Raw genomic sequence first — 18,254 nt, forward strand, 5'->3', positions numbered from 1 at the left:
GAAGCTGCAGGTTAGGACAGGTCTGGAGATTTCAGAAGTTTTCAGTAAAATCTTCAACTGCTTCTTGAGGTAGCTTGTTGAAGTGGAGATCTTGCCAGGCTGTTACTCATAAAAAGAGTTGAAAGATCTCAGAAAAAGGTCTTGCCTAGAAAAGCAGGTTGCATAAACTCAAGTCATCCAACACCTTCACAGCTTCAGCTGCCTGATGCGGGGGGGAGTCTGTGACAAGCTCCCAGCTGTACCCTTTACACACGTAACACTGTATATGTGCAAGAAACATGTATAATGGACCCAGACCCAAACAGACCTGGGACTCTTCAGGATCTTTGATCCAGGACTGCAATTGCAGATGGAAATGTGTCCTTTATGATGGGCCTCCACAAGCAGGCTCCTCCTCTGCTATCAAGGGGAAATTGGCATGGACCTTGCAGGCAAGGTCCTTTTCCCCACCTCAGATACTTCCTAGCAACCCTGCAGCAGGTCCATCTGCAAGACCAAGGTCCACAACCCTGAGCTTCTTCTGAGATTGGTCCCTCCAGCTGGGGTCTGCAGAGGCCCTCTTTGGCATGGCCAGCGCTCCCTGCCTCTGCCCAGGAGCAGGCACACAAGGAGTTATCATGTTCAGCAAATGCCCTGCAACACCCTGACTCGCCTTCAGTTAACCACTCCCTGGATTTCTCACTGTGGGTGTTATCCAAACCCACAGACATTTGATGTTCATATGCTGTGCCCCAGACCTTTTGCTCCAGTAGCCCTCGGTGGGCTTGTCTGAGCAGATGGGATGGGGTAGATATTTCAGCAGTAAACTGGAGGAAAGTGGTGAAGTTCTATGCCAGCTGTGCAGTGGTTAATTTGGGATGGCAAGAAGCCCACAGTGGCCAGTTCCTGTGTCCTGTCCAAGAGGCGATGACATTCTCTGATTGCAAACATGATCCTACACACCTCAAAGACAATTTTAGTCACAGGCTAAATTGTATAAATCTGCTTTCATAAAAGATAAAATCTTCCCTTGTATTTTTTCCATTGCTCAATTAACTATTGTTTCGCTCAGCATGTTTTAATCATAAGTAAGTTCATTAATAGACGTGCTCTTTGGAGTCATAGGGGACTCTGTGATATGATGGCATTAATCCTTCTGAATAACATCATTAATATCATTTGCCCCTTCAAGGCACCCACTACGTCCCCCAGGCGATTATAAAACATTGTTTCATGGTACTCAATGAGCTTACCCAGCTAAAATGACTACAGTGCATGTCTGCATAATATTGCTGTTAGTTGCATTGTATTTATTTACACTACTCGTCAGCCACTATTAGAACTTGTTTGTGAGCATTTGGGCCTTTTCCTGTAAAGCCACCAGCTCAGCTGGCTGCTCTCCACCCAGGTCTCAGGAGAGGTGTCCTATAGAAGGGTCATGAAGGAAGAAGGAGATAAAGATGAAGGGAGAAGAAGATAAACTGGGTGCTTTTTGATGATTCTCTTCCGAGTAACCAAGGAGTTGTTTTACAACTAAAGCCTGATCCTGTTAGAAGGATTCTAACTGAATTTTGCAGGTTTGGGGATGTTGCTGAACCTACAGCTGGTGTTGCTACCAGCCTCACTAAAATAAAATTCCCAGTTTCTGGGGGAACAGACACTTCTCCCCAGAACTGGGACAGGTGAAACTGCAGTATCTCCACACAGTGAGAGGCTGGGCCATGTCTATTGCAGATTCCCAGCACTGGACATATTTGCATACATATCTTTATAATCTCCCTACAGCCACTTACATCTTCCCATTCAATCTTCCAAAGAATTTGGGTTTACTTCTTATTCATCCTACTTCCTCATCAGTAAAACAGAGACACTGCTCTTCTCCCCTTTATAAAGCAAGCTGAAAACTATAGATAAAAATTCCTGTACGGAGGTGAGATATCTCAGGTTTTTTCACGAGTGTACTGGATAGCTGCTGTGTGCTCCGACCAGAGCAGCAAAGTTTGTGGGGTTTTTTTTATTTATTCTGTCCATATTTGGGTGGGAAGAGGCACAGACAGTAGATGAAAGTAGTTCATATAATAAAACTGGGTTTGGATGAAACTCAGCAGTACTCTGCTCTTTCACTTTAGCACTCCTGACATAGTAAGGCCTTGTCAAATTCAGTCCCAGGGGAGAAGACCAGGCAGATTCCAGTTTCAAGATGTGCCACATAGTTGCACTTTGCCATATTTGCTCACATTAAGGCATATATCTGTGGAGGAAGAAGGGAAGAATTTCCCCATTTCTAAGCTGTAAAATGTCCTTCAGCACCTCTTGAATATATCATTGCTGGTCACAGAGACAGGCAATTACATGACTACAGCCATTCTATCTGCAAGCACGACAATCTAAAATGTGGATCCAGCTCAAATTTAAGCAGAAGGAATGAATAATTTCTTCTTAAATTCCCACTTGTATCTCCAAAAAAACCTCAACCCAACCCTTTTTGCTAACTCTTTCACTTCCAGCTATGCGCAAAATCCTGAAGATATGGCCACAGCCTTATCCTACAGGGCTTTTGATCAGGGGTTTGACCTGTGCTCCCACAGGCAAGGTGTACTTTGAGGTTGCAAGTTACATGAAGAGAAGCGTTTTGCTAACAAGGAACTTTGGTGACCCTTTAGAACAAGGAGGAGTGGTCAGATGTCATCCACTACCTAATGACTGTTATCTGCAGCTTTGGTTGTGAGACCTATCTGATGGGGGAAATACAGGAGAGGAAGGGGAGGCTCCACTCAGGGATAGAAATGTTGGAAGTTACCTGGAGTCTGAGATCAGGGGAAGAGGCACTGATCAGGAACACCCTTTTACCTATTCCTGGCTCAGTCCGGTAGGAGCAGCGGACACAACCACCCTACCACACATGGACGCTTCTTCTCCTGGAGGCCAGTGTCTGGATTTTAGCAGCAAGCGGACTCCTGGCAGCAGAGCATCCACATAGCCCCTGCACCTGAGAACCAGCGATGTCTCCAGGTGTTTCTGCTGCCTAATACAATTCTGTGGGATGAAGAGATGCAGCCACCTCACCGAGACCAGCCCAGCGTATGAAGTCAGGGTGTCCTAGTAAGCAAACATGAGTACACAGTGTCCTGGATGTTCCTCCCAGCTGTGTCACAAGATCCCTTCTGACATCAGGAAAACCTCTGTGCCACAAATGCCCCCTATAAAGAGGGAATAACATTTCCTTTCTCCCACGCCTGGACTGTCCGAGCTAGTCAACCATTTGGACAGGGATTTCATCTGGCTGCAGCTTTGCAGATAAGAGCGCACAGTGGGAGCCCTGCTCCCAGCCAGGGCCTCCAGGCATAACAATAATACAAATGATTAGCAGCGGTGAGCGGTCAGGGCAGGCAGCAGCCCGGCCTCTTGTCTGGCTCACATCAGGGCTCCTAAATATCTCTCCTAGTGATATTTACGGAGCAGCCAGAGCTGCGGATGCTGCTGACCCAACAAAAGGAGGGTGAGACAGGTTATCAACATGCCTCCTTGCTTCCACATGGGCATGCAAGTTTAGGAATATTGGAGAAATATGGGCATGCAAGTTTAGGAATATTGGAGAAATAATTCATCAGCTGCATCTCAGACACAGGCCAGAGCAAACTGCTGACTGCAGACCTGTTGCAGAGGAAGCTGCCTCCTTGCCCTCAAACAACGTAACTGGTTTAAACCTACTTTCAGTGCCGTCATCCAAATGTTCCTGCCAAAGTTCCAATCTCTCCACATATCCCACTCCTCTGCCTGTTCCTGCCTCCCGCTCCCTCTCCCTCCATCTTCCTTCCCACAGCCGTGGGAACAGACTTCATCACTTGAGAAAAATGCCCTGCTCATACCCCCTGCTGTCGCTTAAAGCAGACAAAAAAATTAAAGTCTTTTGAGCAGAGACTCCTTGTCAGGACAAGAAATAATACTGACCTCAGCGAGGATGGCATGTACCGCCGGAGAGGTGGTTCAGGCTGTGTGTGCTGCAACCAGCTGTCTGCGCGACTACAATACAGTGTGGAGTATATGGAATATAATTTCCCTCTCCATTTACATTTAATACAATGGCTTTGGACCACTCATTATTAAAAATAAAAAAGAAGTCTAGGCACTTGGCTTTCACTAATGGCTTGTTACTCCTCTAACACTGTCTCTTCAGTGCAGAATGACAGAGTGATTTGTGTCTGTCCCAAAGACTCCCCTAGCCTTCTTCCCCACCCTGCCTGAAATTTTCTACTTTTTAAAATAATAACACCTCTGTATAACAGTGGGAGGACTAAACTCACATGGGTGGTCTCTTATAATGAAGATAGAGTATCTGGGAACAATATTTTAATGTGTTTTTCTTCTAATTGAGTTTTTCCAGCGTTTGGGATAATTATTTCTACCAATTAGCCCAGTGGTATTGTTAGCTAGAGGCAACCAGTCCTTCTTCAGGCCTCTGACAGAGGTTTACAGTATGCACAATGGTGCATAGTCCAGTTTATGAGAAAAAAATTGCCCCTCTGCTCCCAAAACTATGGGAAAGGACTCCATTGTGAGACAAATATTTCCCATGGAAATTGTCCTGAAAAGTCTCATAAGGGTCCACGTTTCAGATAAAAGCAAGTGGGTGGAGATTTTAAAATAAAGCTCAGGAAAGAGAGGGTTATGCCTGAAGGGAAGAGTGGCACAGGAGAGGGGAGGCAGCGGCCAGACTTGACGAGGCATGGGACAGCTTTGGTTCTTGTACCCCACAATGTCCCAGAGGGGATGTTAAGCCCCACTGTCAGACCAGCATTATCTCATGTTTGCATCTCATTTTTAACTATCTCAGGCCAGTTTCAACTGGCTTTTACAAAGATGAGCAAGTTTTATTATGGCTCCAGGTAGGAAAGGGTTTTTACTGAGATCACACCATAATAAATTGCCTGGTGACTGTTCTAGTAGAGTTTTAGTAACCTTAAAAGGTTAAAACAAAAAGAAAGATGAACTCCCAACTAGAAAATCTTGAAGCAGTTTCTTAAAAAGAGAGGTCTGCCTCAGATTATAAAAAAGTCCCACTGTGATTTTCCACAAACTCCTACAGAGAGGCTTAAAATAGTGAATCGGGCAGTAGTCAACAGGGACAACCTGGATCAGACCTAATGTACATCCATGCAAGCCGTTTTTTAAGATGTGAGCCAGCATCAGATGCTTTAGAGAAAATTCATGCAGCTGTGGGATAATCTGCCTGCCAGGACAATTTCATCCTAAATCTTTATACTTAAACACTTAAACCCTGAAGAATGAGGTCTGATATTATTTCCAAGTCTCTAGTTTTGTTAGCTTTAGAGTTATAGTTCTCTCTGCACTTGCTATCAATACAAAATGTCCAGCTCCTACTTGAACATTGCTAAATCCTTAGCTTCAAAGAGGCTTGGTTTCCACAGTCTATCTAGACTCTGTCAGTAAAGGTAAGGAGAAAGAAAAAACTTTGCAAGTGCTTTAGATACCAGAGCCAGCTCCAGGAGAATGTAACGCTGGGAAAGATAAAGAAGTGTAACTTCAAAAGGTCAGAGAGCAAATGTCTGAAACAGCTGAAGAAAAGCCATCTCTCACCCCAGAGATTTCAGGTAACTGTGAGAAGGAGAAAATAATTTTTAAGGATACCTGCTTCCGTCATGCAAAACCAGGTTTTCATTGGTAAATATGCTAACCCAAAGCTGTTTAATATCACTTTTGCAACAGATGTTGGCTACATTTGCACATAGGAACTCCAGGAAATGGTTGAGGTGGATGCGAAGAGTCGTGACTGTAGGTATTTGGAAATACTTCATAAACCTCTGTAGCTTTCCTGCAGGCAGTGGATTTCTGCCAGTTGCACAAGATGAAGACCTGGCCTACTCATTAAAGGTTTCAGATCTTCAAGACAAGAGGTAGGCATGTATTCAGAGCTGGGCTTGCTGACCTAAAAACCCAAGGAGAGAGTAGCAAAATGAAGCAGCACATCTGAAAATCCCCCATATAACTTTAGGTCATACCTCAGAGACTGACAATCACATTTAGTTCTTTCAAAGAAGAAATTGCTTATATTTCTAGATGGTATACTGGAAAGGGGATCTTAATTTTGCCTGTCTTTTTAGGAGGCAAAGAAGGGCACTGCTAATGAGACATGGGAGCCCTGCTTTTGCTTAAGGTGTGAGATCAGCCCTCAATGTCTGGGTAAAGCAGAAGCTGGTCTAAGGTAGTTAAAACTTAGTATCAGGGCATTAGATTTTTAGATCAAAATACATACAATCATTCATTTCTTATTCTGCACAGACATTTCTGGGCAAAAATGTGGAATAAGACCAAAAGAGACCACCCCAAGTGGGCCGTACCCCATCTAGTCCTATCCTCAACAGTATCAGTGCCCTAGGGAAGGAAAACGTGGCGCATATAGGTCAAGAATTTTCATGATGTATCCTCCCAAATTGCAGTCATCCAGGGATTTACCAAGCTGGAAGAACATTGCATTTAACTGTTCATGGGCTCTTCCTCCTTGAAAATACCTTTTTGAACTTTTTTATCATTTTGGCCTCTACAACATCCCTAGGAATGATTTCCACAGTTTCACTGGGTGAAAAATTATTTCTTTGCTATAATTTATTTATAAACCTGATAGTTTGACCGGGTGCCCTTGACTTTTTGGGTTGTAATCACCTTCTCCACACTGCTCAGAATTTTATGTGTCTTCACTGCACTGCCTTCAGCCACCTCACTTCTGAGCTGAAGGATCACAGCTTATACATGAAAATTGCTCCGTTCTCTGTCCTTTCTGCCTTTCATTGTGCCAGTTCTCCTATATCTTTCTGAACATAAGGATGACTAGGATTACACCTCATATCCAAAATAGAAAATCACCCTGCATTGTGTATATGTTCGCTCTTTTCCCCAGAAAAGTGCATTTAAAAACAAAGTATCACAAGACTTGCCAAGATCTCAGTAAAGCCTCATTGATTTTATTGTTTCTTCTCATGTGCTCTCCACACTAAACCAGTTTTGCAGGACTATATCCTTAGATCCTATAGACTTGGCTCTTTTTCCAATAAACTTCAAAGCAAAACCGTCATTTACTTTAGCCGGCCCTTTTGCTTTTGCACTTGAGCTGTATAATTGTTAGTCCAAAACATCCTGCCTCAATGATGCCAAGCACTTTAGAATTAAAACACACCAAAACTTGGAAAGTCACACGAGTCACCCCAGAAATCATTGGTCTGCCATTTTCCACTTGATATGATTAATGTTGCAGTGAATATTTGTTGTGTCCCTGGATAATCCCCTACTTTGGTGGATGTGCATGCTCTTGTCTCAGGCTCTGGAGCAGGCATCAGAGCCGATTGCAACATGAGCTGAAGCTCCCGGGAAATTAGCTTTGTGGAGTCACTGCTGGAGCAGGATTAGCCAGGAAAGATATTGTACAGAGGCACAGATTTCACAAGGTTTCTTTGCTCACCACAACTCATCACACTGGCTCCGGGTTAGTTCATTCACAGCCCACCTCATTTCTCCTTGCGTTGTTTCCTTCGGTTTCAGGGCTGCATGTGTGACCCACAATCTTGCTGCCTCTTGCTGATGCACCTGCCCTTCCTCCCAGTCTGCATCCTGCTGGGAGTCATGCAGGTTGCTCTGGGTGGGTGACTACTTTGCAGTTGTGTTGGAAGGACCCAGCTGCCTCCCCAGGAGATGTTCCCAAACAGGGGACACAACAGTGTCATTTGCCAGAGGCCTTGCACCTGGGGTAGAGTGGCAAACATGATTCATACAATGAAAGGCTTGAATTGCCGACATGGCAGAAAGGATGGACTATGTTTGTCCTGGTTCCTTTTACATGCCCAGACCCAGGGACTGTAGGGTGAATCCTCAGAGATACTTAGAAGAACCTCACTATTCAGAATATTCATTAAGAATTCATGACTGGATATTTACCAACACATAGAGTTGCCATGTCCAACACACTTGGCAACTGGCAACCTTCAATTCATGCACGATCAGACCTGTTTAATCCATTAATCCTCACAACATGTTGAAGCAGCCGGGTTCTGTTGTCCTTATTTTGCAGAACGGACGAGCTCAGGCAGCAAAGTTGGGTGACTTGTCTTTTGCCACAGAGGGGATTTCTCCTTTACCTCTTCTTACTGGTGCCAAAGATCCCACCTTTTCTAAAATAACAGGCTGAACTGGGAGTCAGCTGAAGGAAGGGCCTCCTTTGGATAAGTCTGGGTTCAGGAAAAGGGGATTTAGATCACAGGCTGCCCTGGGATGCCTCTCACTGCACCTCTCACATGACAGTCAGTTCTCATGCTCACACCCTTGTTTCATGGCTTTCAGGCAGATTCAACTCTCTCCAAATAATTCCTGGATTAAAAATGTAGGCTTATGCTCATCCAGTGCTAAACACCTCCTGTTCCTGCTGCAGAAGGAATGAAGCATGGTCAGCTCAATAAACTACATAACAGCATTATACAAAAATAGGCCAGGTGTGATGAGAAACAGCATTTCCTGAAGCTAAACTGCATGTGCATGCTACAGAACACCTTCCTTTATAACATCCAGTGCTGCAGGAGCTCTTTTTTTTTTTTTTTTTTCCAAAGAAAACTTATATTTTCAGAAAATGATAGCTCAAGATTGATAACAAAGCATTAAACGTGGTCCATGGTAATAAGAAACCAATGGAAGTTTATGACCAATGAATTCACTTAACTCTGCCAAAGCAATAAATGCCCACTGGGGTTATAAAGTTGTTAAGCTGAGTTTGCAGTTTTAAAATGTCATCCAAAATCAACTGCCCCCACAATTAGACATGAGTTGTCAACAACTTAGTTAAATAGTAAGGCAAGAGGTTCACATCTGCTTGGGAGCAGAGTCAGGCTTGAGCTGTTTCCCTGGCTACTTGAGCTGAATTCACTGTTAACATTAACATGAATGTGGGTAGGAAAGCAAACAACTATGCTGGAAATGAAATCAAGTTCTCCTCCCACTGCCTGAAGCACATAAATCTCCTAAATTAATGGTGCCATAGAATAGATCTGATTGACTTCAGTGGGGGTCGGGGATGCACAAGGAATGTGGGGTCAAGCCCCATGTACCACTGACCTTTCTGAGGAGGTGTGTGGTGTTATTGCAGCCTCCACCAAATCTGCTGCTCAGCGCCCAGCTAATGTAGATAGTATCTGTCTACACACAGCACTGAGGACCCCTGCAGACCCTCTGCTTTGTTTTGTCTCTATGCAAGCAGCAGTGGGAGGGGAGCTGTGCTGTTAAGAAAGCCCAAAAGTATGTGAATCTCAGTTCCTGCCCTTGGTCTTTGGAGCCAGCGGTCACCAGGCATCAGTGTGGAGGTGGCTTCTGCCTGAGGTCAGCTCCATCCTGTCTTTCTTTCCAGGGGACAGAGTTAGAGATGCTGCACAGAAGGAGGAAGATGAGACATGTGAAATATGGCCCAGCAGAGGAGGAAGAGAGTATCTGGGGTACATCAACCCTAGGACAGAGGGTCACTACTAAGCATGGTTCACACCAGAGAGTGCCTAGTGTCCTAGGCACCTCTGTGATGTGCTAATGCCAATACTACATCGTTTTGGTCCAGCTCGGCAGGTACTTGGCATCCCAGTGTAGTGGTGGTGGTGTATTGCCCACTGCTAGTGAGGATGGACACTGCAATAGCCTGATGTCAACCAACTCCGACTTGTTTCTTCCAGTGGTGTCAACAGACGTCAGTATCTTAGCAAAGGGCAAACTTTAAAAATTAAAACTAATAAATAATTACAAGCAGAAAGCCTGAGAGAACTGACTGTCTTCTCACACCAGTTTTAAGCTGTTGACTCTTCAGGGATGTCAATGACATATTTTTTGGGCTTGCAACAACACCAGCAACTACACCAAGCATTTTGCACCCACTGTCACTCATATTTGACAGCACTGTTGCTCCAGACAGAGGCCATGGGCCTGCTTCCTTCATGATTTGCCCTCCTATAGCTGAGCACAAGGCGACAGATGATCACGTTGCTGTTTTCAGATACACAAATACCCAGCTATGCAATTCAAACAGCAGTGGTACACCTGGACAGCAATAAATTAGTCTGGGAACAGAAACATAACAGAAACTTATTTAAAGCCATTCGGGACTACACTCTTCCTAAGCTAGTTTGGTTTGTCTCCTCAGCATTTCCACCAGTGTGCAAGCATATAACTCTGTCATGCAGGAGCTACCCATTTGGTAAACATGTTGAAGAGCATCATGAGGGCAGCCACTGTGTAAAGAAACATAGGAAGGGCTGAATTTGATGACTAAAACATAGTGTCATGTGACTATTTTTATCTATTTTTTAGCACCTTTGTCTATTTTTTCAAGACAAGACAAAGTCAGTGCCACAGAATAGCTCGCTTCACGCGGAGATTCGAAAGCAGGGGCCAGCAGATCTCCCAACAGCCTTTTTCCTTGCTCTCATCACCATGCTACATATGTAAAAAACAAGTGGCCATAAAACCATCACACTAACATTATTCAAAGCCCAGCCCTACCCTTGCACTGCTCTTTCCTCTGAAGCACATCCTGTCCTCCTGTGCGCAGTTATTTATTTTTCTTTATGCTGTCTTTTCTGGCAGGCTGTTCTACTTAACACCACCCGAGAGGAGAATTCCCAGCAGGACCTCTGTGCAGCAACACTGCTTTTAACCTACCATTATAATGACCATAATTTAATGCCATTGTATTTCCACACATCAACCCCACACACCCCCCCCACCCCCCCGCAATGTTAAACATTAACCTTGGGCCCACTATTGACTGCTGAAGGCATCTGCTGCAATCATATAGGAAATATTGGGCATTGTTTGGCTCTTCAGGAGATGAAGGCGTACGGAGGTCCATGCTGTGTTGTTTCAGGGAAGAGCAGAAAAAGTCTGTGCAGAGCCAGTTTTAAAATCAGCCTTTAAATTGAGCTTTCATAACTTCTGCTTCCAAAGTTTGGTTCAGTAAAGCACTAAATCTTTTCCACAGCCCTAGGATTCAGAAGGCACTGAGGTTTCCTTCATGATCAACCTTGTTAGTTCCAAGGACCTATTCTTTTGGAGCCCTCATTGTGTTGCAAGAAGAAAGCAAAAATGAGTTCTTGGAAGTAAAGACCCTCCTTCTGTTCAGGTTTGAATAAAGGAAGGGTCACTGCCCCTGAAGGTTTGCCTCTCTCTTTTCCTTTTCTTAGACCACATAAATAGAAGAGTAACACTGGCCCATAAGCTGAATACATCAGGTTCTGAGAAGTACACCAAAGCTTTCTCAACACGTGAAACTCATATATGCTGTCACAGGGTATCACATACATGTTAATCTTATGCAGGATTGAATGTGTAGATTCTTGTCTTTCTGTGGCGTATCTCCTGTTCCATAATCCCCAAACAACACTCTGCCCTTGGAATGAAAATCTGAGAATGTTTTGAACTTCTTTAAAGCTGCAAATAGAAGGCTGGTGGTAGGATTAGTAGGTACAGATGGAAGAAGTACTAGGAAGCAGGAATCCTAAAACCCACCTCCTTTCCTTTGTCTCCAAAGGCCCTGACAGGTCTCCCTCTCCCTTGCTTCTTCTCAACCAAACACACCAGCAGAATCCCTACTACCAACTCATCCATGACTTTCAGACTTCTTTTACTTTTTCAGTGTTTTGAAACACTTACCATGTGTAAGAGCAAGATAAATCTGATTGAGCCATCCTTTTCTGCTCCTGATACTGCTACAGATAACATCCAGCAGCAGACTGGAAGCACCCCACAAGGCGGTCCTTCATGTGAATGCATCCAGCAGCCTGCACGTGGGGACACCTGCCCCTATTAATTGCATTTGGGAGCATCTAAAATTCCAGTGATGGTCTTGTTTGCAAGCACATAACAGACTCAAACAGCTTACAGTCAAAGCAGACAAAAATATCATTGTTCCCTGATGTAATATGGGATGCTAGTTATTCCACTTTTCTGACAGAGAGCAATACGGTTGTTGCATTTATCCAAAGCCATGTGAGAAGCTGTGATGAAGCCACTGGAAAAGCTTGGGTGCCCTTGATTCCTGTCCAGACCTACTTGAGACAAATATTTCTCAGGGATGGCATGGCACCAAAAGCTATACTGCACCCAGACCTGCACATGTTGAGATGTGTGGCTGCATTGCCTGCCTCTTAGAGACATCCACCCTCTTACAGACAAATGCAAGATCGGTTGGACAATATTTGCTCTCCAGCAAATCCAGCTGGCTGTTTCTTATCACCACACTGATCTCTAGGTATGTACAGTTTATTTTTTATTCAAATGCCTCTCCTGCTAAGTGTTTGGACTGACTCCTTTATATAACCCTAGGTCCACATATCTCTCTTCTTTGAGATTATATCTGCACCCCAAAGCTGCCTGTTTTATATAATCCTAGAAGGGTTTGGGTTGGAAGGTCCCTTCAAGATCATCTAGCTCCAACCCCCCTGCCATGACCAGGGGCACCTTCCACCAGCCCAGGTTGCTCCAAGCCCCATCCAGCCTGGCCCTGAACACTGCCAGGGATGGGGCACCCACAGCTGCTCTGGGCAGCCTGGGCCAGTGTCTCACCACCCTCACAGTAAACAACTTCTTCCTATTACCTAATCTAAATCTATCCTCTTTCTGTTTAAAGCCATTCCCCCTTCTATCGCTACATGCCCTTGTAAAAAGCCCCTCTCCAGCTTTCCTGTAGGCCCCTTTAGGTACTGGAAGGCTGCTACAAGGTCTCCCCAGAGCCTTCTCTTCTCCAGGCTGAACAACTCCAGCTCTCTCAGCCTGTCATCATAGGTGAGGTGCTCCAGCCCTCTGATAATCTTCATGGCCCTTCTCTGGACTCACTCCAACAGGTCCATGTCCTTCTTATGTGGGGGCCCCAGAGATGGACACAGTACTGCAGGTGGGGTCTCACCAGAAGAGAGTAGAGGGGGAGAATCACCTCCCTCAACCACTGGCCACACTTCTGATGCAGCCTAGGACACAGTTGGCTTTCTGGGCTGCACACACATGTTGCTGGGTCATGTTGAGCTCCTCGTCCACGAACACCCCCAAGTCCTTCACAGAGCTATTGTCAATCCCTTCTCTGCCCAGCCTGTGCTTGTGCTTGGGATTGCCCCGACCCATGTGCAGGACCTTGCACTTGGCCTTGTTGAACTTCATGAGGTTTGCATGGGTCCACCTGTGAAGCTCATCAAGGTCCCTCTGGATGGCATCTTTCCCTCCAGCATGTTGACCACACCACGCAGCTTGATGTTGTCAGCAGGCTTGCTGAGGGTGCACTCAATCCCACTGTCCATGTTGCTGACAAAGATGTTAAACAGCACTGGTCCCAATATGGACCCTGAGGAATGCCACTCATCACTGGACTCTTTCCTTTGTAACCTCTGATGAATATGTTCATTTTAACTGTGTTCTCCCTCGTCTGTTATCTCCCGCTTCTGTTGTGCCTTGCCACTTTATATCACACTGAAGCACCTTTTTTTGTTTGTTTGTTTTTTGTTGGAGAAAACTGAAGCAAAAAGGCATTAAATAAGTTGGCCTTCTCTAGGTCATCTGTACCTCTCCTGTTACTCATTAGGTAATGGGCTTCTGCCTGCTGCTGTCTTTCTTTTACTTTACTGTATTTATAGCACCTTTTTCCTTGTTTTCTAACAATCCTCAGTGGCTGTAATTCATTTAGCACAGCAACCTTTCTGCCCTACATGCTTATTTTATTCCTTGATCTCATCCTTAGTAATGTGACCTCATTCTCCTTTTCTAATTTTTTCTTCTGGGACTCTCTTATCCTTATCCTACCCTCGGGCTATCTGCAGTGGGTAGAGGTGGATCTTCTACTGTGAGCAATGTAGCCTGGCTCAGGTGCTTACTGCCCATAAGGGGAGCTGCAGCTCCTCACCTCTGGCCATGCTGTGCAAACCTGCCAAGATGCAGGACCTCACTCAGATGGCAAGTCCCTATCAACCACACACCATTTAGGTTACCCCTAATCCTTCCAGCACCCACAGACAGGGCGTATGACCCATATCAGGGGTATGCCAGATGAAAACCTCTTATCTGCATCCCACGTCACTGGCACGCTGTGACAGCAATGGGCGGGAAATGGTGGGCCTCAATCCTATGCCACATTTCCACCAGCAAAGGGCAAGGGAGCATCCAGGGAGAGGGGAACAGGGCACTACAGAAATGTCTCTGCCCTCCATTAGTGACAGAAAGCCACGGTAATCTACTCCCAGTTTTCAAGTCAGCTGGAGACCTTAGTGTCAGCTACAGACTTGCTTGGTTTTCTTGTGCAGCAGGGATGAGCATTTGCCTGTGCAAATCCACTGTGGCAACGATAAAAGGATGGAGGTCTGCCTTGCTCTTCTCCTCTTCCCTGCTGCACACGGGAACCAACGCTTCCCAAAGTCACCTCTGTGAAGTCTGCAGTGAATTAACACGACATTGGCAAAAGTAAAGCTGTAAAAAATGTTTATATTTTTAAAACATATATCTCCTTTGACAAAAACATGACATAAAAAGCAAAAGCAATCACTGGCCCACAGCAAGGACAACTCAAACAGAAATACTGGAAGCTTTATATGTGTTCAGTCTGTCTCCCTGTGCATGCTGCAAAAGTGGGATGTCTGAGCAAGAGAGACTCACCCACGTTTGACTTCCCAAAGACATGAGGGGATTGCAACCTTACCTGTACCATGCATGATGATCAGCAATGCAGCTCCCATGCTAAAGCCCCTGCAGATCTCTGCCATACCCAGCAGCAGGCTGAAATGCGTCATGAGTGACAGTGGGCTCCAGCCATGCTGCACGTAGCCCTGCCAGAGGGCCCTAGAAACCACTGGTAATGGAAAAATAAATAAAAAAAAAATGCAGATAAATCACTGGTCACAGCCCCAGTCAGGTAGGACACCAAAGGCTTCCTCTGTCCTGTTTGGGCTTGGTGAAAACTAGAGTGATTCTGTTAAGACTTGACTTGGTTTCACCAGATAGCTTTCCTCCTAAGTACAAGATGTCAAATAATTTGCAAAATGCTTGCAATTGCATTGATACATGCTGGCTTTACTGGCCAAGCACATTTTTGGGGAAGTAGCTTAATCCCAGCATGTGCCTCCTCAAAATCTTTCCTCTCTGAGATTGCAAGGACTTGGCACTCAGAAGCTGAGGGAAGGGAAAGTTGTGCTTTCTGAACCAGCAACCCAGGGCATTTTACTTCAGTGCACCTGGAGACAAACAGCTCCAGAGAGCATTGCCTCTGTTGTTAGAGACACAGCTAATGCAGGGCTGAGAACAGAAATCAACAGCGCTCCTGGACCCCTCTTCCAAACTTCCTAGATGAAAATCTGCTTTAAAAATATTTTAAAGATGCATTTTTAACATCTATAGTGCTCACTCACATATATAAATATAACTACTGTGGTGTGCCAAAGCATCTTTTATAATATCACAGAAGCATTCTCCTGCTGACATGTCCCTAAATGATCTCAAACCCCTCTTTATCTAGGAAAGGTTGTTTGAATTGGTTTTTTGTGTCTTAATTCTTTAAATTCACATAAACTCCAAGGAGTTTCCCAAAGTCAGCCTAGAGCCTGGGTAGGAGATCAGCAGGGTTAGTTTAATTTTCAGCCCACAGCTGATCCAGGCCCTTGTCACTGCCTATCTCACCCTGTGTGACCCCGAGTCAACCAGCCTGGCCCCACCAGCTACCATATCAAGTTGTGTGAATGCAATCTAAATTCAGCAAGCAGCCCTAATTAATGCTCCTTATGTTTATTTGACTCACCGAAGATACACGTCGACCTAAGTAGTAAATCTCATCGTTGCATAGGAACTACAGGGATCAGTTCATTTCCAAAAGTGTCCTGGACAGAGCCCAAGATATCTAATACTGTGGGGAAAACACATATTGAGTGTCAAATTAAAGCAACAGCAGCTCTGCAACAAATGGCAACTTCCTCCTGGAAGAGTCAAAGACAGCTATAACTGCTGATGCTTTTAAATGTACTTTCAGAGTATTAATAGAGCTGATTTAAAATAGTTCCTCTCGCTCTGGTTCCTGCTTTAACTTGTACCCGACTGCTAAACATACTGTGGCTGTTCCTGCTAATATGCTTTCTGACAGATCACAGCCATGCACAGGTTTCCTTTCAGTATTTTCAATTTACTCTTTAATGGGAGACAAACATGTCTTATTTGCTGACTGCTTAATGAGTCTTAAAGAATTTCCAGGCATGCGATGGGATACTGCTTATTAGAGCTGCTTGCAAATCATTTCATTTGCTTAATTCTGTGTCCATAGGATATTCCCTGGTACCTAGAAGCTGCACTGGCTGGTGTGACCCTAATAGGTAAATCAGTATATTAGGTAAAAAAATAGAAACTTCAGTGGGAGCATTTCCATTTACACTTGAAAATCAGAAACCAACATACCAAACTGACAAGATGTACATATAAACAGCTCCATTATTTGTATAGTAGGACAGCTATTGTTGTCTGGCTTCCCATCATAAGCCTCCTTTAGAAATACATAATGTACCTGATCCTGGCAACTTCAGGTCTGTTTAATTTCATGCACCTAGGGTTTATTATTGACTGTTCAGCGGAAGTTTTTGTTTTGGTGACCATGCCAAGGAAAGATGCCTCTTTGTGGATTTGTATGTGCATTTTGGGATTAGATATTTTAATTTTTTTAGGGTGACAGCTCCATCAGAAAACACTTCCAGATGCAGTCCTCCTAACATAAATATTTATAGCATCACCTGCCTTTCCACCTGCTCTCAGCCACTGGGCCAGAGATGGGAAGTGTGGACAAGGGGGAATGCAGTGGGGAAAGAAGTTGAGAAGGGAGCATCGGGCAAGGGTATTTGTGGCTTGAGAATGGCTGGGTGAAATAAGGGAGGGCAAGGGATAGACTCCCTTATATATTATACGTAATATGTATATATTATATACAATATAATTTTGGCTAGGGCATCAGCAGGTTTTCACTGAAAATCTATTGGTTTCCATCATTATTCTTTCACAAAGGGGTTTGTGGAGTGCTGGGTTTCATGTGAGCTGCCAGTGTGGCTACAGATACTGCAAAGTGCCTTCGGCAACAAAAAGCCAGATACGGTGACTTTGATCAGAGTCAGATGGAGTTTGGGGGAATAAACCACACCAAAATAGGTGGTCATTGGAATAGAAACAGAAAGAGAAATTGTACATTGACCCTGAACTCATCTGACCGAAAAAAGGAATAAATCCCTCATTTTTTCAGCATAGAAACCTATGCAGTTTTCTAGAGACTAAGAGGCCTTAGATCTTACTGCTTTGTCTTTCCTACTGCTAGTAGGGCATTCAGCCTTAAGAAAATGATTAAGAATATGTTTTCTCAGGGTATTGCAGGCTTTTTACTATTCAATAACAAGGGGGAAAATGAATTAATATCATTCTGTTGGTTTCACAAACAGAGAAAGAGGACTTAAGGATTTTCCTCTCTTAGAAGTTTTATTTTGCAGGTCTTGACTGTACCAAAATTAGCTACATTTAGTGCAGAATAACCCCATTAGTATTCAGCATGTACTTGAAATATATAAGCACACCAGATGAAAACCAGCAGTATAAAATTAGTGCACCAAGAGAAAAAGGCAAGGATTGGATCTGACCCTCCTGGGCTGGCTGTTGGTGAGCCTGCAACATGTGTGTGCTTTCTGCTTTACTCCCAGTGCCCTTGATTTCTCAGGCTGTTTTGAAAGACAAAAAGAAGGTTGGTAATCATACACCGGCAGATGGTTCCTTGGTTAGTTACTCTTTATTTAGAGCGAAGCAACTGCGATTCATCAGCTTTTTCTTTTTTGTAATAGCTACATCACGATGAACTTTCAACTCTAAATCTATTTCTAAGAAGTATTGTGTGGCAAATGTCTATTAATAAAACCTTGGACTGACTGGAAATTTCCTTTTTCAACATTCATATTCCATTCTTTGAGCTGTTTTCACCCAATTTTGTTTCACTTTTCAATTACAGCAGTCTAGAAAGTTTTCCAGTGAATGCCATATTAAATACATTGCTTTCATGCCTGCTATTAGAACTTAAATGTTTCTTTCTTTTGGATTTCCTTTCTTTACCTTAATTGCAAATTGGTAGCTAATTAGCTGCTTGTTTTTTATTTTGATTCTAAACATTTTTGATTTATCATTTTGGGGCAAATGCTATGCTTGTAGCACCTCCCTATGCGTATCAGAGTTAAGCTGTATCTATGAATAGTCCT

General features: G+C 44.1%; 1 long non-coding RNA gene across 2 annotated transcripts in view; it reads right to left on the reverse strand.

Annotated features, from left to right (window-relative positions):
• Positions 1-7,540: 7,540 nt before the first annotated feature.
• LOC114013031 (uncharacterized) overlaps positions 7,541-18,254 on the reverse strand; it is a 47,916-nt gene continuing 37,202 nt past the window's right edge. For both annotated transcript variants that reach the window (XR_008745603.1, XR_008745604.1), the window contains 3 exons: positions 15,785-15,889; positions 11,317-14,842; positions 7,541-8,410 (listed from right to left, as the gene is read on the reverse strand). This is a non-coding gene — a long non-coding RNA (uncharacterized LOC114013031). The remainder of the gene's footprint in view (positions 8,411-11,316; positions 14,843-15,784; positions 15,890-18,254) is intronic.

Source organism: Falco peregrinus, chromosome 2 (genome assembly GCF_023634155.1).
Source record: "Falco peregrinus isolate bFalPer1 chromosome 2, bFalPer1.pri, whole genome shotgun sequence".
NCBI lineage: Eukaryota > Metazoa > Chordata > Aves > Falconiformes > Falconidae > Falco > Falco peregrinus.